Genomic DNA, 17,069 nt, shown 5'->3' with positions numbered 1-17,069 from the left:
TTTAAGACTGATCCATATAATATAACCATGTAATTCATAACTACCTCACTATCTTAGTTGGAACTACCTCCCTCTCTCTTTAAAAGATAAAATCCCAATCAACCATTAAAACATGGTGTCAATACTCTGCCTACCTACATATTACAATGGTGTCTTTCTTAAGGTTCCAATATCATAGTAATTTTGCTTGGCAGATGTACTCTGTCTGTAATGTGCCTTGACTTTATCATAGCATTAAAAAGAATCTACTATTTTGGGAAACTCTAGTTGAACTGTCAAATTGAGCAAAATAGGTGAGAACAAGGGGCTCTTATTCCTTGTTACCAAACAGAGATTCGTAACTCTCCTCTGGTTTGCCTGGTTCATAGGCTTAGGGGGTGGTCTTTGCCTACGCTGTGTTCTAGGTCATCATAAAAGTAAAAATAAAAACTCAAGTATTCCAAATGAAGCTATTGAAAAAAAAACAGTACCAAAACATACCAATTTTAATGAATGGAAAACTAGGGAAATTACACATTGGACCCTTAAACTTCCATCCAAATTCAGTTTGGTTCCTTATGTTTAAATTGCAACAATCTTAACATTTTTTACCACTAGTGCTGGTGACTTGATTCAAGAATGTGCTTGATTTTCCCTAAATTTAAAGGGAAATTAAATGCACACAAAGAGAAAACTAATCTTTATTTATTTTTTATTTTTTTTGGATGTTTTGGATTCCCTGTTAGCAAAAAAATACTAATCAAATTCTAATCCAAACAACCTAATTATATATTAGCAAAAGAACCTCAGAAAAAATTATAATCCAAACAACCTGATCATATATCAGCAAAATAACCTCAAAAAAAATTCTAATCCACTAGTGGAGTACTACAGATGTTAAAAGTGAAGCCAAGTGGTACATTGGACTAGATTGGCTTCTGTAAATGGTGTAGAAAAAACAATGTCAGTCAGAAATGAAGCACATTTTATTGCTTCAATGGGAACTACAAGTTTGTAGCTTCACACATAGGAAACACTAGAATCTAACCTTCGTACGCTAGAAGATATTACAAAAAGGTTAAATGAGATGCTTCAAGAAGCAAGCTGCCTAGTCTATAAAGAAAGCAAAACTCTCACAACCCAAGAGAATAGGTATAAAGGAATTATCCTTACATCTCATGGGGTTAGCAGATCCCCTTCGCCAATGAAATTGATGAAAAGCATCTCCAAAGCATGACTAGCTATGAGTATTTAAAATTAAATTTTCTTTTAAAAAATGACAGAATAGTACAGCTTACCACATGCTTCTTTTTTTGAGGATCATAAGACTTCACCACTCCATAAAATCTGTTGATTTCAACAAGAAACACCATCAAGGCAGTAGCACATTTGTACAAGGTTATTTGAAGTCCAACAACATATAAGGAAAGTAGGCAATCATGGATTTCCGTTAAGTTCTCTTCATATGGTAGTTGTTTCTCCTTCAGTTGTCAAAATTTGAAAGAGAAAGGTGTTAGATAATGTCTCAATGGGACCACATAATTAAATGTGGTGTTATCATTTATAAAAAGCCTACAATTTAAGTGATTCAATTAAGTTAATAGGCTTAAGGGTATATGTGTTATGGACCTAATGTGTAGATACTAGTTGTATAATTTCTATTTCTATGAGGGGCAGAAATAGAAATTAAAACATATTGGTTAAAGTTGGTTTTCATTCCTTTTGAACTTCCACAACCTTTCAGTTTTGAAAACCAATAAATAGAAATTAAAACCAATAATGGTTAAAGTTGGTTTTCATTCCTTTTGAACTTCCACAACCTTTCAGTTTTGAAAACCAATTACAACCTTTAAAACGTTATGGTCCCTATTCCTTCCCAAGTGGAAAAAAATAAGAACACTGCCATTTTTCTTTCTAAACCCTCTCAAGGAGAAACATAAGGCACCAAAGGGGAAAGGATTAGAAGGCAATAACATAATCAATAACAAAGAGTTCATTGATAATCACGCTTCCGTTTAACCGTTCATCAATGGATTCAGGTATGTCATTTTGTCTTTATTTCTTGATAATACACATGGTAAATGATCCAAAGTGTAAGGTTTATGTTCTGAAATTTATGTTGACAATTGGTATCAGAGCATGCATATCATGTGTCTTATCAGAATTGATATGCTTTATTCATTCTATTTAGTTTCCTGAAATCAGATTCTGAATTTTCTTATGGATGTAAATTCTATTTTTTCCTGTTTTGTTCTGTGAAAATGCAAATCTCCTTTCTCTTATGCTTTCTTTTGCCTGTATGCTTGGAGGTGCTTGCCAGATGAGCACTTTCAGTCATTTCTTGCTTCAATCTCTCTTCCTCTTGCACACAAAATGAAATGAGCTCATTGAGAGTCCATTTCTCCTTCTGGCAGTTATAACTAACCTTAAATTGGTTAAATTGTGCAGGAAGAGAGATGAGAACTAAATGCACGAGCAAATCATCAGATAGGTCGAGCTTTAGTGCCTTAAGTTTTGAAGCAAGATGAGACATTTCCATGATGTACTCGCGAACGTTACCCTTGCCTTTATACTTTATTGAAATCAAGCTTGCTAAAAGCATGCTTGTTTCAGCCTTATCGTTTTTAGCAAAACGCTTTTGAATTTCTGAAAAAAATTCACCGGCAACGGTAACATCCTCTGTTATTGCACCCCGAAAAACTTTTGGAATCCCACGCTTCATGATCATAAGACTTAGCCTGTTAGAACGATCCCACTTTTCAAAGTACACAGTTTCCTCAGGAGTACTTTGTGCAGTGAGAGCATTCGGTTTTGGCATCCTTAATGCCAAGTCTATGTCCGTGCAGCCGAGAACAATCAATATGTTCTCTTTCCAGTCCTTAAAGTTTGTTCCATTTAACATTGGAACATTGTTCATGTTGGCAGAGATTGAAGTAGTCGACATTAAAGCTGAATAGAAAAGAAAATAAAAGGAATAAACAATTATGCTCACATTAAGTTACCAAACAGATAATCTCTAAATAAATTAATTTAATGACAACATCTCAAGATACCTAGCACAACATTAATACCAAGCCTTTGGGTAGTGATATTAACTGTAAGTGGTATTCTTGTCGTAATGATCAAACATTGACAATAAGTTATGTCAAATAACAAATCTATCTTTTGATGGATTTATTATTCACATTAGGTTTTCTTGACAATTGGCACATGTTTATCACCACAAAATGTGTGTGTAATTCTGCCAAGTCTTAATCATGTCTTTGGACCGATAAATACCCGCATGAGATACACAGACATGAACTTCAAAACATTCCATATAAAACAATCTAGACAAGAGAGATCACTTTTGTGACATCTTGTTTGAATTGACTTATATTGAGAGTGTTAGAAAATTAAATTTCTGTAGACGTTGTATGAAATTACATTAAATTTAAAGATTTCTAAATTTGTGACCCCGTATATGTTATATAATTTGCTGCAATTCCAATTATATATATACATATATAAATAGAATTGACGGGTCCAAAAACAAATAGTTTTTTTTTTTAATTTTTTTATGATGTTCAAAATTAAACCGATCAAATCGCAAGATATATCTATATATATATAAATACATGATGTTCATCCATTTGAGAGAAAAAAAAAAAAAAAAAACTGCCCACCGAATCATTTTACAATTCCAGAAAACAGATTGCCAACTAAAGACAGCAACTTATATCTTAAATCGGGTGCTAACTAAAGTAGTTGTAAAACACCTTATGAGCTTTGGGTTGGGCGAAAGCCTAGTCTAAAACATTTGCATGTGTGGGGGTGTCCTGCTGAGGCGAGGCCTTATAAACCTCATGAACGAAAATTGGACTCTAAAACCATTAGCAGCTACTTTATTGGCTATGCCGAACGATCACGGGGTTACAAGTTTTATGATCCCACAAATAGGTCAATATTTGAGACGGGAATTGCAACATTTTTTAAGGATGTTGAGTTTGGGGGGAGAAATCCAGTTAGAGACATTGTCTTTGAGGAGGAAGCAGGAGTAATCCCACTTCCTACTACTACTTTTGACCAATCACAAGTTCCTATACCTGTCATTGCTCGAGAAGTAATTTTGGATCCTCAACCAGACAATGTTGTTCAAGATAATATAGTTCAAAACCCCATTCAAGATGAGGTAATTGTTCCTGAGGAACAAACTCTACAACCTCAACCTCAAGAATCTGTGCCATTAAGGCGATCCACCAGAGAAAGGAGATTTGCATTTTCAGATGATTATATTGTATATCTCCAGGAACATGAGGTAGAAAATTGAATGTCGAAAGATGATCCAATCAACTTTCGTCAAGCCATGGAAAGTTCCAACTCTCATAAGTGGATAGAAGCCATGAATGAAGAATATAAGTCTATGCAAGACAATAAAGTTTGGGAACTTGTCTTATTACCAGTTGGTGCGAAGCTGTAGACACCCCATTTTTGACCGACCTTAAGACTCAGACGTCACCGATTGAGCGCTTGGTGATATTACATAATGTGCTCGTTCAGAAGTTTCAGAGTCACGGCCGTGAGCCCTGCCTCCGAACTTCCGAACCCTCTTTTGTGCTTTGCCTCGGTTTGCGAACCAGGCTCGGTTTTCGCTGTTCTTTTCCTGAGGGGAGGGAGAGGTCCCGCAGACCATCTCTCAGTGGCCGTGGGCTACATTTTGTGGCCGCAGGCCATTTTGCCCATTTCGGAGTCCGGTTTCCGATTTTTCGGGACCGTTGGCCGTGCGCCTCAGTTCGGGACCACCTAACCATCTCCGTTTGTTCTGATTTCTGGCATACTTCCTTTCTACTCCCTTTTGAGGGACACTGGGGTCTGAGAAACCCACTTCGTGCCCGAATACCACTTTCGGTGCTTAATAGGCAGTTTTCGGGGCCTCGAACTGCGCGTTTTGGCCCCCGAGCATTCGTTTTGCATCGGTTTTTGTTCATTTTTGGCAGGTACCTCTGTTTTATCACCGGGAAGGCCGTAGAAGGGTGGGAGGCCAGCAATTGTTTCAACAACCAGTTTTTGCTCCTCCGGCGTCCTCCGACGCCCGTTTTTCTCACTTCCGAGCTAATGTTGAACAACCTGGGCCCTCTTTCTTGAACTTTGAACCACATATTTGTGATGTACACACATGGGAGGACCCTAAAAGTTGGTGGCCGGCCACTAATTCCGTTTGACCCTTTTGAACCCCTCCTTCCGAGCTAATGTTGAACACCTTTGGGCCACTTGCTTGAACTTTGAACCACATATTTGTGATGTACACACTTGGGAGGATCCTAAAAGTTGGTGGCCGGCCACTAATGTCACCTGACCCTTTTGACCCCCCGCTAGAAGTGGCTTGTTCTCTCTCCTGTTTTAGAGTTTTCAAATTCGAACCATAGGGTTGTGAAGAGGAGACCTAGGAGGCCACCTTTTTGTGGTGGCCGGCCACTAAAGCAATTTGACCTTTTTGACCCCTAGCTGGCCGGCTAGGGAGAGTGGCCAGCCGGCCACCTGCAAGCCCAAAAAGTGGCCGGCCATGTTCCTTGCAACACACACTTTACAGCTGTATAGCTGTATCTCCCAGAAAATATCTCAAGCCGGGGGATATTTTTTGGGGGAAAACTTGCCTCATTTTCCCCCACCTTTTCCCCACCTTTACACCCTCTTTTTGTTCCTTATAACCAGCTGCCAAGCCTTTGCATTGGGGGTTAGAAAAATTGTCTTCAAGTCTTGCATCAAAATCTCCCTCTATCTCTCTCATTTTCTCAAAAACATCCAAGTTCTACACCTCATTTCTTCATCAACACCAAACACCATCACCACCATTCCATTTCCAGCATCAAGGAGGGTTTCTCAGAGGCAAAAGGTGCTGCAACTTGGTCCAAGAAGCAACCAAAGAGTGGTCTACAAGGGTGAGTTGCCATTTCCCCTTTTTGAGCTTATTTTTGGTATCATTTCTTAGCCATATATGCTTTTTGCTTTGAGCTCCGGCCATAACTGAAAGTGGTCTTGTTTTGAGCTCTTTTTCACTTTTTCTTAAGGGCTCAACCCTGTTTGAGCCCCCCATCTTGCACTTGCTTCAATGTCTTCCTTAAATACTATTTTCTTGCATGCTTTGGCAGCCTATTGTGCTTCGGTTTTTAGTCTTTTTACAGTACTAAAAATAGTCTTATTTTGGTCCATTCTTCATGTTTTATTAAGGGCCTTTCATGGTTTGGGACCTCCATATGCTACTTCATGTTTTATCCCTCCTTGGTCCCCTTTTCTTGCATGCTTTGGCAGCCCATTATTCTTTCATTTTTGGGCGTTTTACAGAACTAAAAACAGGCTTATTTTGAGCCCCTCTTCAACATTTAAGAAGGGCTCAACACTGTTTGGGACATCCATGCTACACTTGCCTTTATATTCCCTCTTTGGTCCCCATTTTTGCATGTTTTGGCAGCCTATCATGCTTCGGTTTTTGGCCTTTTTAAAGTACTAAAAATAGTCTTATTTTGGCCCATTATTCATGTTTAATTAAGGGCCTTTGGCTGTTTGATGAATATTTTGTATACTTTGTGTTATAAGCCACTTTTGAGCCTCATTTTGCATTACATTCCTAGCATGTTTGTATACTGTTTTGGGGTTTTTACAGTTCTGTAAATAGTCATATTTTTGGTCCCTCTTCAATGTTGTAGAAGGGAATTTTCCAGTTTGGGCTTTGCATATACCACTTGCCTCTTTGGCCACCTTTTGGCCCTTTTTCTTGCATAAGAGCTTAGCCATATCTATGTTTGTTTTTAGGGTTTTTACAGTTATGTAAAGTGGCTTATTTTTTGCCCCTCTTCAATGTTGTTGAAGGTCCCTAACCTATTTGGAGTTAGCAGCTGTGAGTTGCTTCATAATCTCATGTTTAGGGCCATTTTTGCATGCCATTGTTGCCCTATCTTTGCTTGCTGTTCGGCCATGATTTGCACTGGTAAAATGCTTATTTTGGGGCTGCCTTGCTTCTGTCTTTTCATTCCATGTACCAATTATGCATGCTTTGTATAGCTGTAGTTCATTCTATGTGCCTAATTTTGCATTTCGGGACAGATTCCATGCATCGGGTGTGTTTTCGCCTCATTTCGGGGCTGTTTTCCCCCACATTTCATTGCTGAAAATCCATTAACATGTTTGCATATCATTTTCCATGCATTTGCATTTGCATATACCATTGCCTCGGTTTACGTGCCCGTGTGCACGCATTTCAAGGCACTTCATTTTCATCTATCGGCCTCTTATGTGAGTATGGCTGAGGCTCTCTCATGTTAGTATAAGTCCATGTTGCATTCTATATGCCATTTCCATGCCATTGCATTGCATATACCATTGCCTCGGTTTGCGTGCCCGTGTGCACGCATTTCGAGGCACTTCATTTTCATCTATTGGCCTCTTATGTGAGTGTGGCTGAGGCTCTCTCATGTTAGTATAAGTCCATGTTGCATTCTATATGCCATTTTCATGCCATTGCATTGCATATACCATTGCCTCGGTTTGCGTGCCCGTGTGCACGCATTTCGAGGCACTTCATTTTCATCTATCGGCCTCTTATGTGAGTGTGGCTGAGGCTCTCTCATGTTAGTATAAGTCCATGTTGCATTCCATATGCCATTTCCATGCCATTGCATTGCATATACCATTGCCTCGGTTTGCGTGCCCGTGTGCACGCATTTCGAGGCACTTCATTTTCATCTATCAGCCTCTTATGTGAGTGTGGCTGAGGCTCTCTCTCATGTTGGTATAAGTCCATATCATATTTTCATGTCATTTGCATTGCGTATGTCATTTTCTCGGTTTGCGTGCCCGTGTGCACGCATTTCAAGGCATCTCATTTTTACAGCATAGTGCATACTAGGTTGTATCTTAGATCGCATTCTGTCATTTTCTCAGTTTGCGTGCCCGTGTGCACGCATTTCGAGACATCTCTTTTTTACAACATAGTGCATTCTAGGTTGTATCTTAGATCGCATTCTGTCATTTTCTCGGTTTGCGTGCCCGTGTGCACGTATTTCGAGGCATCTCATTTTTACAGCATAGTGCATTCTAGGTTGTATCTTAGATCGCATTCTGTCATTTTCTCAGTTTGCGTGCCCGTGTGCACGCATTTCGAGGCATCTCTTTTTTACAGCATAGTGCATTCTAGGTTGTATCTTAGATCGCATTCTGTCATTTTCTCGATTTGCGTGCCCGTGTGCACGCATTTTGAGGCATCTCTTTTTTACAGCATAGTGCATTCTAGGTTGTATCTTAGATCACATTCTGTCATTTTCTCGGTTTGCGTGCCCGTGTGCACGCATTTCGAGGCATCTCATTTTTACAGCATAGTGCATTCTAGGTTGTATCTTAGATCGCATTCTGTCATTTTCTCAGTTTGCATGCCCGTGTGTACGCATTTCGAGGCATCTCTTTTTTACAGCATAGTGCATACTAGGTTGTATCTTAGATCGCATTCTGTCATTTTCTCGGTTTGCGTGCCCGTGTGCACGCATTTCGAGGCATCTCATTTTCATAGCATTGTGTATGTTAGGATTGTATCTTAGTCGCATTTCATGCATGTCATGCATATTGCATCGTGTTCGGAATAGGAGTTAGCCCGGGCACGGGAAACGAGGTGCATTTCGTACTCCGAGTGACGGAACGTGTCTCAATTCCCAGTCACCGACACTCCGGATTACCCATGATGGAGTTAGGTTCTTGTTGTGTTTTCATGTGCATTCATTCTATATTGAGTTGTGCAATTCGACTCCTCGGCCATCATGCCTCGGTATGCGTGATTGGTGGCACGAGGATCGAGGCATGCATATATTTGTGAAAATACATTGCTATGCCCCTTTCCTGCTCTCTGTTGCAGCAAAATGAAGAATCAGCAACTTTTCGGGACTTGGCACGCGTTTCAAGAATAACTGCTAAACAGAGGCTAATTGGGGCATCCCGGTGGATTTCTGCGCAAGACAACCCGGACATGCATCATCCATCAGAAGCAAGGCAGTCCCTGGCTTGCATGCCAGTTTTATTTATTTTCTTAGTTAATTTGTTAATTAATTAGGAATTTGTATAATATTTGGACTGTAATATTTGGATTGTAATATTCTTTTATTTGGGACTGTATATTTATTTTGGACCCTCTACGCGAGGGCATAATTGTAATAAGTGTGCGTGAGTGTGATGTATGTCTTCCAACCCCACGTCTTTCTTCCCTTTTATTTACCAGCTTACGATGGTTAGATTAGGGCATGTTTCAATTAGCATACAGTATGATAGCATGTTTGCATTCATTCATCTGTTTTGCATGCACCGGGCTCGGCGCATCATACTAACTGCATTGTATTTCAATTTCAAAGTTGAATACGTGTTAGCTGTAGCATTCCATATGCCATGTTTAGAATAGCCGAGCCTGCTATAGTTTGCATTTTTGCATGTGTTACATTAGGCATTTCTGTATAGTTAGGATCATGCATGAAATTCTAATGAGTTTCTGTTTTGGCTTGGAGTACTCGGTAAGTTTTATGCTTTAGCATCCTTGCATGCGTGTGAGTGACTGCCATGAAAGCATGTTTACCATGAGGCTATATGCTTACGTGATATAACTGCCTAAATGCTTGTGGGTGAAGGTTGGGTTACTTAAATTGGAATAAATCATCAAATGTTTCAAGCCTACCTGCGGGTAGCAAACCATTTTCAAAAAGCGAACATGAAATGTTTTGTTCCAATTCAGGCGATCCAGTCTATACTTGTATGCTGTGCACATCACATAGTAACCTAGGCTAATAACCGGAATAAGAACTCACAATGTTTTCAAAAATAGATATCATGGTTAGTAGAGGCCGATCTTTGATCGGGCGAGCGGGGCTGCTCACGAAGTGACCTTCCCTAATCGTACCCAAGTTCCCGAGCCGAGGCAACTTTGGTGATGACGGACACGTGGCCTTTTGGCACCGAGTCAGGGTTTTCTAAATTTCCCAAAATAAAATATTTAGGTGGCGACTCTGTATCTGGCAAAGCAGTCCATGTTTGGCACTTCTTTCAAAAATCTGTTTTCTCAAAACGATTTGCCAGATTTGGACTCTTTGGTTCAGACTTAGAACCGTGACTACAAATCGAGTCCGAGCTGTAGCGAGGTCCCCCGCGGGCTGGTTACAGAAGCCCGTAGGTTGTAAATGGATATTTAAAACCAAAAGGGATTAAAATGGTAATGTGGAGAGGTATAAGGCACGTCTTGTAGCCAAAGGCTTTACTCAAAAAGAAGGAATTGACTTTAAAGAAACTTTCTCTCCAGTTTCTTCGAAAGATTCTTTTAGGACAATTATGGCGCTTGTTGCATATTTTGATCTTGAGTTGCATCAGATGGATGTCAAAACAGTTTCTCTTAATGGTGACATTAAAGAAACAATTTATATGGTGCAGCCAGAAAACTTTGTGTCAGGAGACCCAAAGAATATGGTTTGCAAATTGACTAAATCCATCTATGGACTCAAACAAGCTTCTCGTCAGTGGTACTTCAAATTTCATCAAATTCTCACTTCGTATGGTTTTGAAACTAATGTTGTTGATGAATGTGTGTATCACAAGTTCAGTGGGAGTAAACACATATTTTTGGTTTTATATGTTGACGACATATTGCTTGCCACAAACGATATAAACTTATTGCATGACACCAAGAGATTTCTATCTAAGAATTTTGAAATGAAAGATCTTGGTGATGCTTCCTTTGTATTAGGAATCGAAATACTCCGAGATCATTCTCGGGGTATTCTGGGATTATCACAAAGGAGCTATATCGAAAAAGTACTCAATAGATTTGGCATGCAAAATTGTAAATCAGGTGAAACCCCGGTTGCTAAGGGAGACAAGTTTAGTCTCAGCCAATGCCGGAAGAACAGTCTTGAAATTCAAGAAATGCAGAAGATTCCTTATGCCTCGGCTGTAGGGAGTCTAATTTATGCTCAAGTATGTACGCGTCCGGATATTGCGTTTATAGTTGGCATGTTAGGCAGATATTTAAGTAATCCTGGCATGGATCATTGGAAAGCAGTCAAGCGTGTTATGCGATATTTACAGAGAACAAAGGAATATATGCTCACATATAGGAGATCGGATAAGTTAGAGGTCATTGGATATTCCGACTCCGATTTTGCTGGATGCCAAGACAGTAGGAAATCCATATCAGGCTATATTTATCTGTTAGCTGGCGGGGCAATTTCTCGGAGGTCTGCAAAGCAGACGCTCATAGCTTCATCCACCATGGCCGCAGAATTTGTAGCATGTTATGAGGCATCAAACCAAGGGATATGGCTGCGGAATTTTGTCACTGGGTTGCGTATTTTGAAAGGCACTGCAAGACCACTTAAGTTATATTGTGACAATAAGTCTGCAGTTTTATATTCCAATAACAACAGGAGCTCGACAAAATCAAAGCATATTGATATCAAGTTCCTAGTTGTAAAAGAAAGAGTGCAGAGTGGACAGATTTCCATAGAGCACATTGGGACAAACTCCATGATAGCGGATCCACTTACGAAGGGACTACCACCCAAGGTCTTTCATGAGCACACTGCTCAGATGGGTGTTGTTCTATTTGAGAACATTCTGGTTTAGTGGGAGTTTGTATTTATATTACTGCTTTATGTCAGCCTTGAGTTTTATCTATGTAATTAGATTAATTTCTGCAGAAATGAAATATTCAGTTTATTACGCTCTGTTACGTATTGTGAAGTATTGATCTCAATAAAGTTAAGTAGGACCAGTTGGAAATAGGCATGTATGGATCACATCACATGTAATTTCCATGCTACGCATCCATGATTGATCTATGTCATTTAGCTGTATTAGTATACGTGACCATTGGTGGGTCGAGTTACGATTGATGTAACGAAGACCGCTTTGATCCTATATTAATATAGTTAATGGACAAGATTGTTTGGATACCCTCAAGTTATGATAACAAATTTCTGAGCTCACTAAAGTTAAGCACATTTTTCAGGATACATATGTGGTCCAGTGGGAGATTGTTAGATAATGTCTCAATGGGACCACATAATTAAATGTGGTGTTATCATTTATAAGAAGCCTACAATTTAAGTGATTCAATTTAGTTAATAGGCTTAAGGGTATATGTGTTATGGACCTAATGTGTAGATACTAGTTGTATAATTTCTATTTCTATGAGGGGCAGAAATAGAAATTAAAACATATTGGTTAAAGTTGGTTTTCATTCCTTTTGAACTTCCACAACCTTTCAGTTTTGAAAACCAATAAATAGAAATTAAAACCAATAATGGTTAAAGTTGGTTTTCATTCCTTTTGAACTTCCACAACCTTTCAGTTTTGAAAACCAATTACAACCTTTAAAAGGTTATGGTCCCTATTCCTTCCCAAGTGGAAAAAAATAAGAACACTGCCATTTTTCTTTCTAAATCCTCTCAAGGAGAAACATAAGGCACCAAAGGAGAAAGGATTAGAAGGCAATAACATAATCAATAACAAAGAGTTCATTGATAATCACGCTTCTGTTTAACCGTTCATCAATGGATTCAGGTATGTCATTTTGTCTTGATTTCTTGATAATACACATGGTAAATGATCCAAAGTGCAAGGTTTATGTTCTGAAATTTATGTTGACAAAAGGAAGTGAATCAATCTCAACAGTATCACAAAGACAAAAAAACAAAGGAGTCCAATGTTGGACTTCATACAGAATAACGTACGTACACGGGTATATATATATACGAGAGAAAAAATAACAACAAAAATAATCTAACTTGGATGTAAGGTACAAAATTTAGCTTCATGACAAACAACTTTCTCCTCTGTAAAAATATAAACAACAATGCAATGAATAAGCAAACTGGCCCCTTTAAGCATTAGTTTTCTATTAATTCATTTTTCTTTCCTATTCATATCAAGAAACAAAAACTAATGGCTATATTACATTTTTTTATTTTATTTTAATTATCTGAGGGAAACAAAACCGAAGAAAAACATGAATTAATTATTGGGTTAAAAGAATAGAGGAAAGTGATGATCAAATTGCCATGAGCATGGGCAGCCACTTGAGCCTTTGTACTCAATCCACTTATATTGATGCACAATGGGGGTTTTTGGTGGGGCTTTTTGAGCCAGCTTATGGCTTCTGGCTTTTAAAAAATTATTTTGGACTGTTTGGTTAAATTTATTTCAAACAGCTTCTGATTCTAAGAACTTATTTTAAATAAAAAAAGATGATTCTGAGAAGCTGCTCACCCCTTGCTTCTGATTATCAGCTTCTGCTGTGAACATGTTAATTCACAGTTATACTCTTAGATATTTTTATTTTTTATTTTTTTAAAAATAGAAAAAGATCCAAATGGACTATAAAATATCATTATTATTTTTTATGAAAAATGTAGACAAATAGTGAATAACAAAAAATAAAAATTAATTGAAAAAGCTACTTCACAGCTTATTTAACAAACACTACTTAGCAACTTAAATCTATAATCCAACAGCTATACCAAATAGATTAACAGCTTCTGATTAAAGTCATAATCTATAATCTGTTAAGCTATAATCTATAATCTGTTTTAACAGCTACACCAAACAGCACCAATGATAGTTAGAAACTTGCATTTATTTTCATTTTGCATTGATTTGGATATCCTAGCCCCATCAAAGATGTAAGGACTTAAATCTACGGTTGAAATCTTATATTACAATGTACTGTAAATGTGATTGTAAACTACTATTGACTCTAATCTCCATTGTCAATTTATGCAATTTAGTTGAAATTGAACTCTTAAGCTTAGAATTTAATTTTCTTTCCCTCTTTAGGAGAACAATTAAACTCTAGTTAGCCATATGATTATCTGAGATGGGACTCCAAGCATATGATCTAGTTAGCCATGCCATTTTGTTGGAATGGTACCTCAAGGTGGAACTTGTAGAGCTCTTGTACAAAGTCAACAAAATCATAAGGATATGTAACGCAAAAGCTTTTAAAAAAATGAGAAATAAACAAAAACCTTCAATGACCACAAGCTAAGACATAGAAGGTAACTCAAATTTAGTACAGTAACAATGATGAACACAAGCAAATTAATAAAAAAAAATAAAATAAAAAAATCACCTGGCTTGAAACAGAGTGATGATAGGATTATCCCCAACATTCATGACAAATGACACATCTCACCGCATATCGAACCAGCAAATACACCCATCCTGATTTTCCATTAAATAATAAAAAAATATCAAAATTACTTCATCCTAGAAAAACCTAATTTTATTCAAAACCCTCAAACTTCAAAGACACTAAGACTGACTATTTACTTATTCTTTTTATTTATTTATTTTTTTTGTTCCCTTTTTCTTTGAAAGGTAGTGGCAAAGAATAACATCAATCTAAATGGGAGAAACAAATTGAGCAATCAAGTGACCGTATATCTATGAATACTGATACAAATATGTGTGTATATATTTATAGAGAGAGAGAAAGATAGAGGGGGGTACCTCGCCGGAAGTGGCGACGAGGCCAAAGCGGTCACGGGCGGCAATACAGGTGGTGGCGGTAGCCTTGTGTCCTCTCAGTCGTCTTGGCTCCGTCATTGATTCGTCTCTTTCTCTCTCTGATCAGATTTCTAGTACTTGGCCATGGGTTGTGTTGTTCAGGAACAAACTAGTACATGGCCCTGAAATTGGTTAAATCCTTTTTTTAATTGGGAACAAAATAATTCTTGTCACCAATAACCAATTTTAGGCGCGCTCAATTTCGTATGCGGTCAAAATATTTGACTTTTTTGGAAAACTTTTTTAATTTGTAATTAATTTTTTTAAAAAAATATACCTAATCTAGTTATACTTAAAAATTAAAATATTTGTGAAAAAATCTAAAAGTAATAAAAAAATAAAAATGTATTAAATTTTTCTATTTTTTTTTGTGGTGAATTTTTGAAAGTGTTTTCATAAATTTTTGTACTTTTTAATTTTATCTTAATTAAAGGGATATAAAAAGTAAATAAATATATTTATTAAAATATTAAAAATAGGTTCACTAAAAAAATACAAATTAAGATTTATTCTTTAAAACTTCAAAATAAACAGGGTGATGCTTTCTTAATTTTGAAAATTGGCAACAAATTCTTATTTTTTTCATCTGTATTTTTGCTCACAAAAAAATAGCTACATTGATCATTTTTTTTCCTTATTTAATTATTATTATTATTATTTTCTTTTTTTTTTTTTTTGGGTGGAGAAGGGTTTTGGCCTTCGATTTTCTGAAATGAGTGTTCTAGAGGAAAGGTGAAGATCTGGTTCAAAGAAGAAGAAAAAGTGCTTAGCGCGCAAAAGGGGGGCTTCACTCTGAGAAAGAACAGTAACTTTGTATAAAGTGTCTTCTTTGATAACAATGCTTGCATGCACAAAAGGCTTAAGTGTGAAAGAGAACAGAGGAGCTTCAGAAAAGATGGTTTATAGAGTTGTCTTCTCGAGTCACAGTTTCAAATTCATTACTTGTGAGAGAGGAGACTCAAGTGTGAGAGAGAAATAAAGGTTTGTAGAGGGTGTCTTTTTGGGTCACGACTTCAGTATTTGTGTGCATGAAAGTGAGTGATTAAGGTGGGAGTGTCTTTTGGAGTCATAGTTTCAATGCTCTGACGACATTTTAATAAAGAAATAATTTAAAATATTTTCGTCTCCTCAAACTCATATGATCATTGCCTAATCAATAAAAATACAAAAACAATCAGCGTGTTTGGTTGCAATTTTTTGGAAATTGAGTTTTTTTTTTGTTTTTTGTGTTTTAGTGAATATTTTTAAAATTTTAAACAATTTTTTTACTTTTTTAGATACACCTTATTTAGATGTATCTAAAAAGTAAAATATTTGTAAAAACAAAATTTTAAAAAATCAATAAATACACAACAATACAAAAAATGTATTGAATTTTTGTATTTTTTTAATATTTTTAGTATTTAGTGATTTTTTATTTAAAAAAAATCACAAATATTATATTTTTAAAATTTATTTAAGTTAGGTGTATCTAAAAATTAAAAAAAAATTTACTTAAAATATTAAAAAAATTTGGTAAAAACAAAAAAAAAACGAAAAACAAAAATTTCAATTTTCTGAAAAGTGAATAGTGAGTTTCAAAACCAAACAAGCTGATGTCATTTAGGGATGGAGAATTTATTGGTGATGAAATATTTTCGTCTCCCTCAACTTAACCTTATGAGACGAAAACATATTCATCACGCAATCAATCAAAATACAAAATGATACCTGGAAAATTTATTAGTGACGAAATATTTTTGTCTCCCAAAACATATCCTTCCGAGGCAAAAATATATTTGTTGCCCAATTCATAGAAAGATAAAACGATGGTGCCTAACTCATGGAGGGTTTATTGGTGACAAAATATTTTCATCTCTCATAACTTATCCTTCACAGACAAAAAATATTTGTCACCAAATAAATAATAAGATGAAACGACGTTGTCTAATAGGTAGGGAATTTATTGGTGACGAATTCCTTTTGTTGCAAAAAATTTTATATTTTGTGACAAAAATATTCGTCTCTAATGAGCTAAAATAATTGGCACCACCGGGGAAACAATTGGCACCTCATTTTTTCTGACGAATTTATTTTTTCGTCTCCTATAATTTTGAGAAAAATTAAAACAAACGACAAAAGTAATATTTCGTCATGTTTGGGTAACATTTTAAGACGAAAATAAATTTTATCACCAAATTTTGTCACAATAGCCTAGATTTGTTGTGACCAAACACATAATAAAAATTAATTTGGTAAAATAAATAAATATGTAAAAGATTTATCAATTTTACATCATTTTATCTTTAGCAGGTAGAAATAATTTTTAAAAATTTAAAAATATCTTTTTGATATTTATTTTTGTCAAATTAGTTTATATTTTCTCAAATTGACGATTTTTCCTTTAAAATTGAGTAATGGTATCTCCAATTGTCCTTATTTGAAACAAAATTCAAAATTCAAGATCAAATGTGTTACAATTGAAAAATCAATGACCAAAATGACATAACTCCCAAACTATAGGGACCATTGATATAATTCGCCCA

General features: G+C 36.4%; 1 long non-coding RNA gene across 1 annotated transcript; it reads right to left on the bottom strand.

The window, feature by feature from the left end:
* Nucleotides 1–945: 945 nt before the first annotated feature.
* On the bottom strand, nt 946–14,701 carry LOC114316554 (uncharacterized). Its single transcript, XR_003648238.2, has 3 exons — nt 14,488–14,701; nt 14,108–14,199; nt 946–1,460 (listed from the first exon to the last, which is right to left on the bottom strand). It is a non-coding gene; the product is annotated as an uncharacterized LOC114316554 (long non-coding RNA).
* Nucleotides 14,702–17,069: the final 2,368 nt, after the last annotated feature.

The sequence above is a fragment of the Camellia sinensis genome, chromosome 1 (genome assembly GCF_055761805.1).
Source record: "Camellia sinensis isolate YWXY chromosome 1, ASM5576180v1, whole genome shotgun sequence".
In the NCBI taxonomy this organism is placed as follows: Eukaryota; Viridiplantae; Streptophyta; class Magnoliopsida; order Ericales; family Theaceae; genus Camellia; species Camellia sinensis.
The sequence above is the reverse complement of the archived record's forward strand: the minus strand, read 5'-3'. Positions and strand labels throughout refer to the sequence as shown.